Source organism: Chiloscyllium punctatum, chromosome 7, assembly GCF_047496795.1.
Source record: "Chiloscyllium punctatum isolate Juve2018m chromosome 7, sChiPun1.3, whole genome shotgun sequence".
Lineage (NCBI taxonomy): Eukaryota > Metazoa > Chordata > Chondrichthyes > Orectolobiformes > Hemiscylliidae > Chiloscyllium > Chiloscyllium punctatum.
In genome coordinates, this window is record NC_092745.1 from 90,743,094 (window position 1) to 90,758,256 (window position 15,163).

Here is a 15,163-nt window from a genome sequence, read left to right on the forward strand (position 1 = left end):
TGATAAAATATCGCATCTGGGTGGAGAAGAATGAAACTGTATATACTGTTTGAAAGTAATGGATGCTGACAGAATGATGTTTGTGTTCTTTTGTTCACATAAAAAGCCCCATCTTTGAATCCCTTAATTGATCCTTCACAGCAGGACAGTTTCCAGAGATTTGATTTCCCAAAACATTGTTGAACATAACAACTTTCCATGGCAGCTGTTCCAGTCTCTTTTTCACCAATGAGTTCCTTGAAAGGTTTGGTAGCACATCATTATTGTTGAAAAGCTTAAAATAATGAGATCAAGATTCTTTGCCCTAATATCACTTCTGCGCTCAAGTTCTTCTATCGGAATGAAAAACAAGTTGGAGTACAAAGTATATTTATCCATCTAGCAATGGCAGTATGTTCTCATGTTGAATCTTATTTTTTTTGAGAAATCTGTGCTAAAGTGTGCATATCTCGGCCTCTGCCCTATTTTCTGCTCAAAATGGTATAGAAGGGCAGGTTATCAAACCATAAATAACTCCTCTATTTCACTTAGCAAATCAGTCATAGGCCACTGCCAGTGTATTCAGGTTAAAAGAGATAAAGATCATTAGCAACTTAATTTAATAAAGTTCTGGAAATCCAAACTGAGTGCATTTTCCATTTTTGTATGAGGTCAAAATGAGCTAAGTTTGGTCTTGAATCGTTTATAGAAGATAATACATTCAGGTGAAGGGTTATCAAACTGAAATGTCACACTGTCTCTTTGCAGTAATGCTATTAGACCATTTTGAGTATTTCTGGCATTTTATGCTTTTACTATAGACTTACAGCATTAGCATTATTTGGTTTTGTATTAATGGTAAACTATGATTGTTCATATCTTTCTGCATTCCTTTTGATAGTTGAATTAAAGTTACCTAACTCAATGTGGAGTCTCTTTGGTTGTCACAGTTGTGGTAATGTTTTGAGGTTTCATTTCCATATATTTCAGAAAAAAGTTCTGGATGCCATTAAAGTGCTATTGTTATTTGCATGCATATTTTAAACTATAACAAGAGTATAGATGCTTATGCAACAGACTTTTGCACAAGACTGTGCTTATCACTGGAAAGTATAAGCAGTAGTACAAGTGATAATGCTGATTGAAATCTGCTGAACAGCTGAGGTGTATGAGTAAGCTGTCTTACTCAGCTGAGTTTGAAACTGTCCCAAAACTTCCAAACATTAGTTTTTTCATGTTGAGTAGGACCCATGAACAGATTTTCATTTGACGGTTTTATTGACAGAATCTAAATGTTTATGTAGTATTATGTGAAAAGAGCAAAACAAGATCATCTCTTCATGGTGGCGGAAGCATTGAAACACCAAGGCACAATCTCAGTTGGAAGAAGTTGGTGATTGGGAGAAAGAGAAAATAGTCTTGTTAAATTCTTAAAAGTATTTACCATTTACAGGGTAGAGGCATTGCTGATAAGTCCAGCATTATTATCCATCATTTACTGCCTTCTAGAAGTTGATAACATGATGAATGACCTTCTTCAATGATTGCAGATGTTGTGGTGGATCGACTGTTAGTTAATTTGAAGTGTTTGGAATTTTGGCCCAATAATGAGGAAATGCCTAAATGGTAGAGATGATAAATCTAGGAGGTGCTGTTGAAAAACTTCCTTTTTTTCCCCTCTCCCCCCCTCTTTCTCTTCATCCTTTTCTTTCTCTTTCTCACTTTCTCTGTTTCTCACTTTCTCTGTCATGCGCTCTCTCTCTCTCTCTCTCTCTCTCTCTCTCTCTCTCTCTCTCTCTCTCTAAAAACAGTTTAAAAAAAACTCTTTCGTCCTTTTTAAATACTTGTACAGACGTTCATGTGTTCTCTTTGAAGATGAGACAGGAGAATTAATAATGGGGAACAAAAATTGAGTGACTTTGAACAAGCATTTTGTTTCTGTCTGGGTATGAGAAGGTGCAGAATCTCTCCCGAAAATAGAAACAAAAGAGAGGGGCACTAATTAAAACAATAGCTCTCACTTCAAGAACAGGTACTTGGAAAACTCATGCTAAAGGCTGTCAAGCGGTATTGCATCCTAGGCTCTTGAAGTAGCAGCAGTGATAGTGATTGTGTTGCTGGCAAAGTTTCAAAACTCAGCAGATTCTGAAAGGTTCAAGTGATTTGGAAAACTGCAAATGTCCCATTTAGAATCATAGAGATATGCAGTACGGAAACAGACTGTTCACTTCAACATGTCCATGCCGACCAGATGTCCTAAATAAATGTCGTGCCATTTACCAGCATTTCGCCCACATGCCTCTTAAACCCTTACCATTTATACAGCCATCCAGATGCCTTTTAAATGTTCTCATTGTACACGTCTCCACCACTTCCACTGCCAGCTCATTTCATACACCACTCTCTGTGAGGAAACGTTTTCCTCTTTGGTCTCTTTTAAATCTTTCCCTTTTCACCTTAAATCTAATGTCCTCCAGATCTTTTACCCTGGGGAGAAGATCCTGTCTATTTGCCCTACGTGTGCCCCTCATGATTCTATAACCCTCGATAAGATCACCTGTCAGCCTCCAATGTTCCAGGGAAAATAGCCCCAGTCTATTCAGCCTCTCCCTATAGCTCAAATCCTCTAAACTTGGCAAAATTGTTGTGAATCTTTTCTGAACCCTTCCAAGTTTCACAACATCCTCCCTGTAGTAGGAATACCAGAATTGCACACAGTATTCCAATAGTGGCCTATCCAAAGATCTGTATATTCCCCAAGACTTTTTCGTTCAGTGTATAAGTCGTGCCCTGATTTGCCTTTCCAAAATGCAGCACCTCACATTTATCTAAATTTAATTCTGTCTGCCATTTTTTTGGCCATCTGAAGTCCATATAGATCACATCCACCGCTCTGCCCTCATCAGTGCTCTTTGTTACTTCTTCAAAAAACTTAATCAAGTGTGTGAGACATGATTTCCCACGCACAAAGCCATACCGACTGTCCCTAATCAGACCTTGCCTTTCCAAATATGTGTACATCGTGTCCCTCAGGATTCCCTCCAACAACTTGCTCACCACTGACGTCAGGCTCACTGGTCTTTAGTTCCCTGGATTGTCCTTATCACCTTTTCTGAAATAGTGGCAGCAAGTTAGTCAACCTCCAGTCTTCCTGCATCTCACCCGTGGCTATCGATGATATAAATATCTCGCCAAGGGGCCCAGCAATCACTTCACTCACTTCCCACAGAATTCTCAGGTGCACCTGATCAGGTCTCTGGGATTTATCTACCTTTATACATTTTAAGACATTCCGTACCATCACCTCTGTAATATGGACATTTTTGAAGATGGCACTATTTAATTTGCCACGTTCTCTAGCTTCCATATCCTTCTCCACAGTAAACACTGATACAAAATAATCATTTAATTATGATCCATAAACTCACTAATAATAATCACATACCTCTTAACTTCGCAGAATTGTTTTTCCAAGATGTTTATTTGATACTTAATTTTAGTTGACACTTTTACTGAATGTATGTAAATTAGATGGAGTTAACATTAACTGTGGATTGCTGCAATTAGGCATTTACTCGATTGTATGAACAAGGCTCACTAGACCTGAAATGCTACCTCTCCTTTCTCTTTGCATGTGCTACCAGACCTGCTGAGTTTCTCCAGCAATTTCTGTTTTTATACTGTATATATGTGGTGGTATAATCATGAGTGACAAAGGTCAAAGGCGATTGTTCATGGGTGATTTAATTTGGGAATGATACAAAGTTTAAGCCTAATACAGAATCAAAACATCAGCATTTAAATTTTTATTATCACTAAACTCAATTCCTCAATTTGAATTTCCAAAAGGCATTTGATAAGGTGCCACATTAAAGGTGACTACATAATATGAGAGCTCAAGATGTTGGAGATGATCTGCTAAGATGAATAGAGAGTTTACTAACTAACCAGAAACAGAGTTAGGACAGATGAGTTATTTCTCTTAACTTGGTAAGCTTCAACAAATCAAGGGATGAGTGCTGGCACATTAAAGTAGGCTGGATGCTTTAATGGATAAAGATAATGTTTTTTTTCTTAAAGTTTGTTGGTTTTTCTGGTATTAACCAGTGTTAAATTATAGTTGGGAGTGGGTAGAGTACTCGCTTTTAATTTCCTCGTTAACTTTGCTATTTTCACTTTTTTTGCTTGTCGGGGGTGCGGCTCAAGGGAGTTATGAAGGTGGTTGTGATGGCTAAGTGCCTATCTAAGGGCAGTTCAAGCCTGGGTTTTGTGGTTAATTGCCCTGGCTGCCATATTGGTAGTAGGGCAGAAGGTAAGGCTTTGGAATGTATAAGTACCCCCAATGGACAGGGAGGGGGTAAATTTCCCCATTGAGTGCCATTGGAGCTTTGTAAGTTGTTTTGTGTGTTTTGTAGTTTTGGAAAGTTTTGAGAGCTTGTTAGTTGTAGTGGTTTTAGTTTGTGTGGTTTATAAGTTCTGAGTCTTTTTTTCCTTGATGCTCAGCAATTTGTAATTCGAGTTCATCCTCTCCAGAGTTCAAATCTTATTGGAGAGTATTGTGGCTAATGATGTGCTTATATGGTGTACTTGGAAAGTTAGGGGGAACCATTCGCCAGTCAAGAAGAAAAAGCTACTTTCCAGTCTTAAAAAGGAGAGGTGGACATTGCCCTATTGGAATATTTTTCTTTTTTTTGTCTTTTAATATTAAGAGTAGGGGAGTTGCCATACTTGTTAACAAGAATCTTCCATTTAAATTACTAGATTGTACTAAAGACATTTGTGGGAGGTTCATAAATCCTCAAAAGTTTTGATATGTGGGGAAGTATATGGTATTTTGAATGTTTATCGCTCCCAAGCATACCCCCTTAAATTCCTGGTAGATTCTTTTTCCAAATGGAATACTCTTGCATGATGGCACATTATCATGGGGGAGATTTTAATTATCCTATATATCCCACGGTAGACTGAATGCCCAAAGGCCCCCCAATGCCCTCTTTGCAATCTAAGCAATTAGTGGATCTGTGTGAGAAACTCGGGTTGGATCCGGAGGCGGCTGTACCCTGTGGATAGGGATCTTACTTTCTTCTCTAACCCGCACAAGTATCACACTAGGATTGATCTTTTCTTTACCCCTGCAGAACTTTTAGATTCGGTGGCATCCTGCACAATTGGGAATATTACCATCTCTGATCATGCAGCAGTATACTTACACTGGCGAATGAACTTACTATCCTTTTTTATTCTTAAGGATGGTAAGTTCATGAAGTATTTCTTTAATGAATTCAGATTCAGCCAGTAACCCATCCATTCTTTTGGAAACGGCTAAAGCTTATGCCAGGAGGATAATTATTTCTTAGTCTGCCAATAGGATGCGGCAGAAAGGAGAGCAGCAAGACTTGAGATATGGTTGAGGGCAGCAGCAAGGGCATACTTTGATAGATCTTTGGTGGCTCAGCTACAGAGAATCACAGACAGCTAAGAAGGGAATGGATTTGTAGAGCAGAGGTTGTTTGAGCATGGTGATAAGTGGGCAAATACTTAGCATATCTTGCCAGGAAAAAGCTTGCACCCTAATCAGGGAAGGGACTGGGACTCTTGCCTGCGATTCCAAAAAGATTAATGCAGCATTTCGGAAATTTAACTCGAAATTATATAAGACTGCGTGTTGTGAGGATAGATGGGTTAGGATGGAGTCTTTATTTTTCAAGAACTTGGATCTTCCAGGGGTAACTCCTCAACAAGCGACGTACTTTAATGCCCCTTTGTCGGTGCAGGAGGTTGTGAAGCAGCATCAATGCAGAAAGGCACCTGGTCCTGATGGCCTCCCTAGTGATTTTTTTTATAAAGAACTTGCAAATGTATTGTCAGGGCCGATGCTTAACATGTTCAACTACTCATACAGTCATGACTGCCTTCCACCATCTTTGAGAGAGGCTAATATCTCTCTCATCCTTAAGAAAGGGAAGAACCTGTGTAATGTTACAAGATTAAATGGGAATATCCCTCTGGACATTAATGTAAAGAGTTGGACTGTAAAGCTGAATGTTCTGGAAGTGGGTGGGGCGACATTCTGTCTCATAGATAGCCTGCAGGAATGTGGATGACCATCCATTGTAAGTCACACTTCATTTAGACAGCCGTTTGCTAATTCTCCCCCTGCTGTTTTGAAATTAAGCTATCTTTCAATCTCTTCCATTCAGAAATGCTTTCTGGCCATCCCCTGAAACTAGGTACGTCACACCTGCATTGTCTTGGGGAAACATCTAAGTCGGGAAATTGTCTGCATAATGATTCCCCAGGATTAGGGCATTAGCGTTTGCATTGTTTTTACATCCTTGGAAATAATGACTGCAGATGCTGGAAACCACATTCTGGATTAGTGGTGCTGGAACAGCACAGCAGTTCAGGCAGCATCCAAGGAGGATCTTACCCTGCCATTGTACCTGCGGTAATGTGTGATTGTGAGTAACTGGGGGTTGTTGTGAGTGGCATTTGACTATGGGGGAGTGGTCAAAGCATCTGTAAGCATTGCCAACTGATCTGTATAAAGGGGAGTATTTTCTTTGATGGGGTCTCTCTTCTGACTCTACTTTGCACGCCTGCGAAGAGTATCAGAGGGGTTACCGAGCTTGTGCAAGCTTTGTTAAATTTAATTTGGAATATTCACTACTCCTGTCTTTGACCATCTCTTTCAGGTGAACTTTGTACATTTGTTTGACAAAATTTAAACAAGATCTTCGAAGATGGGAGGCACTTCGAATATCCTGGCTAGGTCGGATAGCTCTTATTAAAATGAGTGCCCTCCCTCATTTGCTATACCCCATGTGAATGCTTCCTTCGATCTTTCCCAGAAAGACAGGAGACTTAATGGCTGGTTTAGCTCTATCATTTGGCACCATAAACAACCCCTTATCAAGTTAACCAAATTGCAGCTGTCCCATAGATTGGAGTGAGTAGACCTCCTGAATATTAAAAACTATCAATTAAGCTCTCTTTTATCCTATGTTAGCGATTGGGCCTGTAAGGACTCATTGCCAGTATGGTTAGATGGTGAAGCTTCTCAAGCAGGCTGTTCTTAGACGAACTGAGGGCAGTTACGGAGTATTGTCATAACAGTATTATCAATACTGTTATGCGGAAAGTCAGGAGGCATGGGATAGAGGGAAATTTGGCCAATTGGATAGAAAACTGGCTAACCGGTCGAAGTCAGAGAGTGGTGGTAGATGGTAAATATTCAGCATGGAGTCCAGTTACAAGTGGAGTTCCGCAGGGATCAGTTCTGGGTCCTCTGCTGTTTGTAATTTTTATTAATGACTTAGATGAGGGAGTCGAAGGGTGGGTCAGTAAATTTGCAGATGATACAAAGATAGGTGGAGTTGTGGACAGTGAGGAGGGCTGTTGTCGGCTGCAGAGGGACTTAGATATGATGCAGAGCTGGGCTGAGGAGTGGCAGATGGAGTTCAACCCTGCCAAGTGTGAAGTTGTCCATTTTGGAAGAACAAATAAGAATGCGGAATACAGGGTTAATGGTAGGGTTCTTGGTCAGGTGGAGGAACAGAGGGATCTTGGGGTCTATGTACATAGATCTTTGAAGGTTGCCACTCAGGTGGATAGAGTTTGTAAGAAGGCCTATGGAGTATTATCGTTCATTAGCAGAGGGATTGAATTCAAGAGTCGTGAGGTGATGTTGCAGCTGTACAGGACTTTGGTTAGGCCACATTTGGAGTACTGTGTGCAGTTCTGGTCGCCTCACTTTAGGAAAGATGTGGAAGCTTTGGAGAGGGTGCAGAGAAGATTTACCAGGATGTTGCCTGGAATGGAGAGTAGGTCATACGAGGATAGGTTGAGAGTTCTCGGCCTTTTCTCGTTGGAACGGCGAAGGATGAGGGGTGACTTGATAGAGGTTTATAAGATGATCAGAGGAATAGATAGAGTAGACAGTCAGAAACTTTTTCCCCGGGTACAACAGAGTGTTACAAGGGGACATAAATTTAAGGTGAAGGGTGGAAGGTATAGGGGAGATGTCAGGGGTGGGTTCTTCACCCAGAGAGTGGTGGGGGCATGGAATGCGCTGCCCGTGGGAGTGGTAGAGTCAGATTCATTGGCGACCTTTAAGCGGCATTTGGATAGGTACATGGATGGGTGCTTAATCTAGGATAGAAGTTCGGCACAACATCGTGGGCCGAAGGGCCTGTTCTGTGCTGTATTGTTCTATGTTCTATGTTCTATGTTCTAATACTGTTAAAGCATAGAGGGCAGTGCATCAGATTGAGGGTAATATAGCCAAAACTTTATTTCTTACCCCTATGATTAGTATGCTGGGTTTCCAGATGGGGATAATGGATCCCACGTTTAAACTATGAGCAGCTGGGGGTGTCTCTTGCTTGGGTGACTTATTTGAGGGAGAAACCATGATGTCCTTTGGTCAAATAACTCTTAAGTATGTACTACCTAGTAGAGACCTCAACCATTCTCTTCAGATCAGGGACTTTATTCAAAAAAGAGCCACACTTTTAACAGACATTTCCACATCTCTTCTCTATATAGGGTGCTTAATGCTGAGAACACACCCTTTGTCAGCACTCTTTATCATCTGTTGGAGAGTTGTCCCTCGGATGAGGCTGGGCAACTTTGAGAGTTCTGAGAGGGAGAGTTGGTGGTTGAGATCTCCTCCGGAGACATAGGAGGATCTTTGTGAAAATAGAAGAAGGATTTCCATCTATAATGGGATCCATGCCATGCAGTTGAATATTATTCGTAGGGCCCATCTGGTCCCAGATCATGTCTCAAACTTCAAAGTGTAAGTATCTTCAATATATCCCAAATGCAGAAAGACTATGGGCACCCTTAGTCAGTGCATGTGGTCCTGCCATACACTTTGGAGTGCTGTGTTAGGTGTGATGGTGAGGATCTTAGGGACCAAATTGGAGATGGACCTGGTTTCTCTTCTGGGCTTGCGCAGGGATCCTTACTTAGACGTACATGGGAAAAAAAACTTGTTAATCTCTTGACTTTTTGCGCTAGGAAAAATACTCTATTGTGTTGGGTGTTTGAACCCCCTCCCCCAGCTCTATCGGAATGAGGTAAGCTGGTCCTGGAGCATATCCCTTGAGACTTTCTCATGCGTATGGTGCACCAAAAAACTGAGGATTTTTGGATTACCTAGAAACAGGTTTTTCTGCCAATGAGGGCTTTTATGTAGCCATGATGATCTTATCTAATGAACCTAATATCTTGAGAGGAAAAATGACCAACAGATGAATATGTATTCCTTAATGCTCTCAAAGATCAAGAGCTGCTGTTTTGTTATGCTGAGCTGTATCATTTATTATTTCTTTTTTTTTGTGTATTTGTACGTGGGTGTAATCTTGTTCAGTTGGCTTTTTTTGAGTTGTGTTGGCTTATTGTAATATTTTTAAAAATCTCTTTTCAATAAAAATATTTCTTTTAAAAAATGAACTTTTTAACAATATTAACTTTTGGATGTATAGTGAACAAAGTGCAATAAATACCAATAGACTTAGGACCAGTTTGAATGAATAAATGAATCAAAACGTGTTGTAAACCAAGTGGGCTAAATAGAGTTACAAATGACTGAATAGAGACACAGTATAGTAAACCAAGAGCGATCAGTAGAGTTACTGGTATGAATGAAGGAATGTAATTTTGTTTAAGTGGGTTAACGGGAACATGCAGTTTCCTTGGCAAGAGGTTTATAATGCGATATAGTAGGGTCAACTTTAACATGAGATGTATGGAAAATACAAGACGTTTTGGCCAAAAATAAGGCATCGACGTTTGCCTGAGATCGACTTTTACATGGGTATATATGGTATTTTCCTTTGCATGATTTAGAACTTTAGCCAGCAGAGAGACTCCCTTGAATTCCATTCTCTTCAATTTTATTAGGGGTCCTTTAATGCCTCGCTCTGACAAAATAAAATACCAGGTAGAGAAACAGACATTTCGTGATTCAGCAATAATGAGAACGTGTGAAGGCTTTCAATGTTCAGACATGGCAGGAAGAGAATCCAAGTTTTTCAAGAAGGAATGAACGAGTACCATAATTTAGAGTCTTTAAACAGCAACTCCCAGTAGAAGTATTTTGAATTACAACCAAGGCTTGAGGAATGCACTATTACTCTAGTCCCATTACTCCATGGTCACAACATAAAATAAATGTTTTTTTCAGTTACCAAGAAGACCTTCTCTCGATCAGGTTTTAAACAAAATACGTTAAACACAAATATTGGCTGATTTCATTTTAAAAAAAAGTTCAGTTAAGATACAATAACAGGTTAATGTACATGGTAATTAATATAGAAGTACAGATGTTTACATCCCCAAAATGCACATGCAAACAGGCAATGCACTCTCTCTCTTTTTCTCTCTCCTCTTAGGAAAAGAGGGGAAAGAAAGCATTTCTTGGTAGGGCTGTATTTGCTCTGATATTCTCGTACAGGGGTTCAGTTCACTACTTATACACCATTGTCTTAAAGTCTTGCAAATACAACTTGCTCTCTTTCAGAAGAAATTGGTCTCATCTTGAGCTCAGCAAAAGTATTACATTTTAGAAATGAGAGAAATCAACTGGGCAGCTTGTTCCTAACAAGATTTCCCTCAAATCAGCTTGTTCTCAACTGGTTTCACTTAACTCTCAGCTAGATAAAGCAAGCACCACACTAAGCCAGCCACAGTTAAAATAAAATCTTTTCAGCGTCGCACTCTAAAGTGTGCAGTTATCACCAGGAATTCGCAGGAGGTCTTGCTTAAAAGCAACTCCGATATCCACTCTAAATGTTTAAATAACCTAATTTAAAGAAACCATTCCTGTATTTTCACATTACTTGAAATAAATCCATTTTTCACAAGCCTTCAAAACTTCAGTCTCCAAGCAATATTAAATATCAGTGCCTCCACCCTTGGAAAAATAGTTTCTCGATGGATTTCATTGTAAGGCATAGTCAAAATAAAAAAAATTTAAGATACATTTACACACTCATTTGCTCTTTACTCATATTCTTTCTGATACCTACTTAATATGTAGACAAATCAAGCAATATTACATTCTTGACACAGCATCAGTGGTTGTGTTTTTCCCCACAATATTCACAATCTTGCAAAGAAGGCTGTAATTGCAAATCCTGTTAATTATAGTCTGGCATTTTGGTTTTTAAAATCTTCCACAGTGATCAATTGCATCAGTTGCTACCTTGAAGGGTTTAGTCAACTTTGGGTGCTACCAACATTTGGTTTGTTAAACAAAATAGCTTGTGACTTTCCCAAAGATGTCTGAACAGGTAATCTTTAGTGTTCTTTACAAGCAAATTTGTCAGAATTCCTTCAACAAAGCTTCCAGTTGTTCCAAGTGGTCCTCCCAAGTGTCACTGTATTCCAGCACACCACCAAGGGAAATGTCACGGTTAGTCTACTATTGGTTCATGTGTCTCTGAAAAGTTCTTGGAGCAGTTTTGAGACTGAATGACATCACTCAACATTGGAAAAGGTTGTCCTAGAGATGTACAGCATGGAAACGGACCCTTCAGTTCAACTAGTCCATGCTGACCATGTTCCCAAACTAAACTATTCCCACTTGCCTGCGTTTGATCCATATTCCTCCAAACTTTGTGTATTTATGTACTTATCCAAATGTCTTTTAAACATCCACCCATTTCCTCTGGCAGTTCATTCCATACACGAACCACTCTGTGTTGCAAATAAGGTTACTCTTAATGTCATTTTTAAATATTTCTCCTCCTCTTAAAATATGCCCCCTAGTTTTGAGCTCCCCCACCTCAGGGAAAGCACCTTTGCTATTCACCTTTTCTATGCTCCTCATGATTTTATAAACCTCGAGAAAGTCACCCCTCAACCTCTTAAGCTCCAGTGAAAGACATCCCAGCCTATGTTTGTAACTCAAAGCCTCTATTCCCAGCAACATCCCGGTAATCTTTTCTGAGCCCTGTCCAGTTTAATAATATAATTTCTATAACAGAGTGACCAGTACTGCACAAGGTACTCCAGAAGAGGCCTCACCGATATGCTGTACAACATCAACATGATGTCCAAATTCCTACATTCAAAGGTCTGAACAATGAAGGGCAACTCTCTCTTGACTGTATCTTAATTCCACCAATTCTGCTGGTGGGATGGGATATATCCAGGAATGGTAATGGTGTTGTCTGGGACATTATCTATTTACATAAGCATGACTATACTTGTCTCACGTGTGAGACTGTTCTCCAAATTTTGGCACAAGTCCCCAGATGTTAGTAAGGAGAACTTTTGTAGGGCTGATTCTGCCGTTGACCTAGACACTGGAAAAGACAATGCTGGGTGATCTGTCGGGTTTCATTTCTTTTATCTTTGAAGTGATTGATCCAACTGAGTAGCTTGCTAGGCCATTTCAGAGGGCAGCTGAGAGTAAACCACATTACTGTGGGTGTGGAGTTCTATACAAGTTAGACCATGTGAGGAGGCAGATTTCATTGCGTGAAGAACATGAATGAGCCAGATGTGTTTTTCTAATCATCAAAAATGCAGGTTCTTAATTCCAGATTTTAAAAAGAAATTGATTTCAAATTCCACCATCTGCCATGGCGAGATTGGAAAATAGGTACCCAGAGTGGTAATACTCTCCGAGGCTGTTTCTGGTTATTCTAGAATTTCTGCTTCTAAGTCTCAGGGCCCAATTTTTGAACATCTAGAATAGCTGTTTTTGCCACCTCAGGCTATGCAAGTTTCCTTAGAAAGCAAGGTATAAATTTCATGAGCTCTCCACATCTACCTGCTTTGCATAAGTAATGTTCAGCTTTCTTTTAACAATCTTTCTTGTCAGCTATCTCACACATGAAAAAAATGCTTCTATTTCCCTTCAATTTTATGACGGCTTGAACAAAGTTAAGCTGCTCCCTAATGGGTCTTGGATTAGACTCTAAACTTTTATGATTTAGAATGTTCTCCAGAGTCACAGGCCAGTTTGTTTGTTGCAGTCTTTTAAGCTGGTTTTGTTTTAAAATTTTTCTTTATTTTCTTGTTTGAAATGCTCTTTCCATTTATTTTCACTCCCTCTGAAGTGCTTTTCCTTTCTTTCTGCTGTTTTTCTAAGCTTCTCTTTCAAATTCCTTTTCTAGTTAAACATGATCCACCTGCAGTTGAATTCTAGGTCAATAACTTGGCTCAACATCTGTCTTGCATTGCTTTAGTAGTTTCATATGTTGTTCTATTATCTCCACTTTGCAAGCCTGTATGTTTAATGGTACTCCTAACTCCCCAGGCAGTTGAATTAGTCTAGTGGTCGTTATTCTTAAATTATTTTGGAGATTAAATCCCTTTCCTCCCCTCTTTCTGTCTTTCTTTCCCCCCCCCCCCAAAAAAAAATCACAGCAGATGTTAAAGGTATTTTGATGTCATAATTTCCTGGAGTCATTTTTCCAATTATCACTATTCTATTGCCAATTAAGTATTGCCTTTGTCAAATATCCTTGAATGAGCCTCCACTTTCAGCTAAAAAAAAGTGATATAATTTAATTATCTTAATTTTGAGTATGGCTGGAAGAATGTACTCTTGCTCTAGTCCCAAAATGCTACTGATCACATTTAAAGCTTTTTTTTTCAGTTACCAATGACTAAGTGTGCTATTTGATCGTTTATTGGATGTGGGCTTTGCTGGCAGGACTGGGTTTTATTGTTCGTGGTAAGCTGTGATGTATTTGCTGCCCTTTTTTCTCTCTAGATGTTAGTGATTGTAGGTTTGGAAGATGCCACCTAAGGAGCCTTGGTAAATTTTTTCCAAGTGTTTCATGTTGATGATTCGCATTACTGCCACTTTGCATCAGTGATGGAGGAAGTGAATGTTTCTGAATGTGGGCTGCTTTATACTGGGTGGTGTCAAGCTTGTTGAATTTCATTGGAGCTGCATTTATCCAACCAAGTGGAGTGTATTCCACACTGCTAACTTGTGCCTTGTAGATGGTGGATATGTTTTGGGGAATCAGAGAGTGAGTTACTTTATGTAAGATTCCTCGCCACTGACCTGCTCTTGTAGGCTTGGTGTTAATATGGCTAGTCCACTTCAGTGTCTGATCAGTTGCAACCTGAAGGATGAAGATGTAGATTTGTTTGCCAAGCTGGTGTGGTTTTCTGCAGATGTTTCGTTGCCTCACTAGATGACATCATCAGTGCAACTTCCATATGGTGTTGGTGGTCTGTCCCATCTGGTATTTGTGTCTCTGTTTTTTTGGCACTTCCACTTCTGTATCTGAGTCATTTGTATGTGGAGTCCAGTTCAACATGTTTATTGATTACTGAGTTCTAGTTGGAGACCAGGCTTCAAGGAATTCTCTCACAGTTCTCTGCTTACCCTGTGCTTAAATGGTTACATTGTCCCATTAGACTTAGTGGCCTTCGTTGCCTGAGTTCTTGGAAATCAGAGACTACTGGTCATGTCTGGCAGTGGTGAGTTGATGCTCGTGCACTCCTATACGGTCAGTTTTCTTTTGTGGTTGTCCAGTGTAGTGTTTTTCACAGTCCTTGCAGGGTTAAAACATTTGTCTTGTTACATCTGGGTGTCGGGTCTTTAACCTTTTGTGAGGAACTGGTGAAAGGTGTTTACTTGTTAGACCCCTAGCAATCTTAGAGGCTCAGTGTAGTTGGGTAGTCATTTCTCTGATGTATGGCCATTTGGTATTTTCTTCTTCAGGTTTGTTGCCTAAGTATTGGAAGAAAGTGGTCTTGGGGTACCAATTTTGTTTAAATCCCTTGAATAGGTGTTCCTGTGTTGCCATCTGGAGTTGTGTGTTGCTGCAGTGTGTCCATGGAGTAAATAGTGTTCTAATGCAGCTTTGTTTGTGGGTGCCGTTAAAGTTGCTGTTTTAGCGTAGAATCTGGTCTGAGAGGGTGTTCTTTGTGTACACGTTGTCTGGAGTTCACTGGTAGGTGTATATTCCACTAATACATCCAGGAAAGAGATCTGCTATTGTTTTTTTCTTTTTTAGTGAACTATATTCCAGTGAGGATGTTATTGATGTGGTGTCGGGTTTCATCCAGTTGTATATGTTTAGTGATGACAAAGGTATCATCTACAAACTGGCTCTAGAGTTTGGGTTGGATGGTGGGGAGGACTGTCCATTCTCAGTGTTGTATTACTGCTTCTGCTATCAGTCCTGATATTGGTGACCCCATC

The 15,163-nt window shown here is 39.9% G+C and overlaps 1 protein-coding gene across 3 annotated transcripts in view; it reads left to right on the top strand.

The window, feature by feature from the left end:
* The window catches only part of osbpl9 (oxysterol binding protein-like 9), a 229,836-nt gene that overhangs the window by 16,685 nt on the left and 197,988 nt on the right, over positions 1–15,163 (top strand). The window lies entirely within an intron of this gene.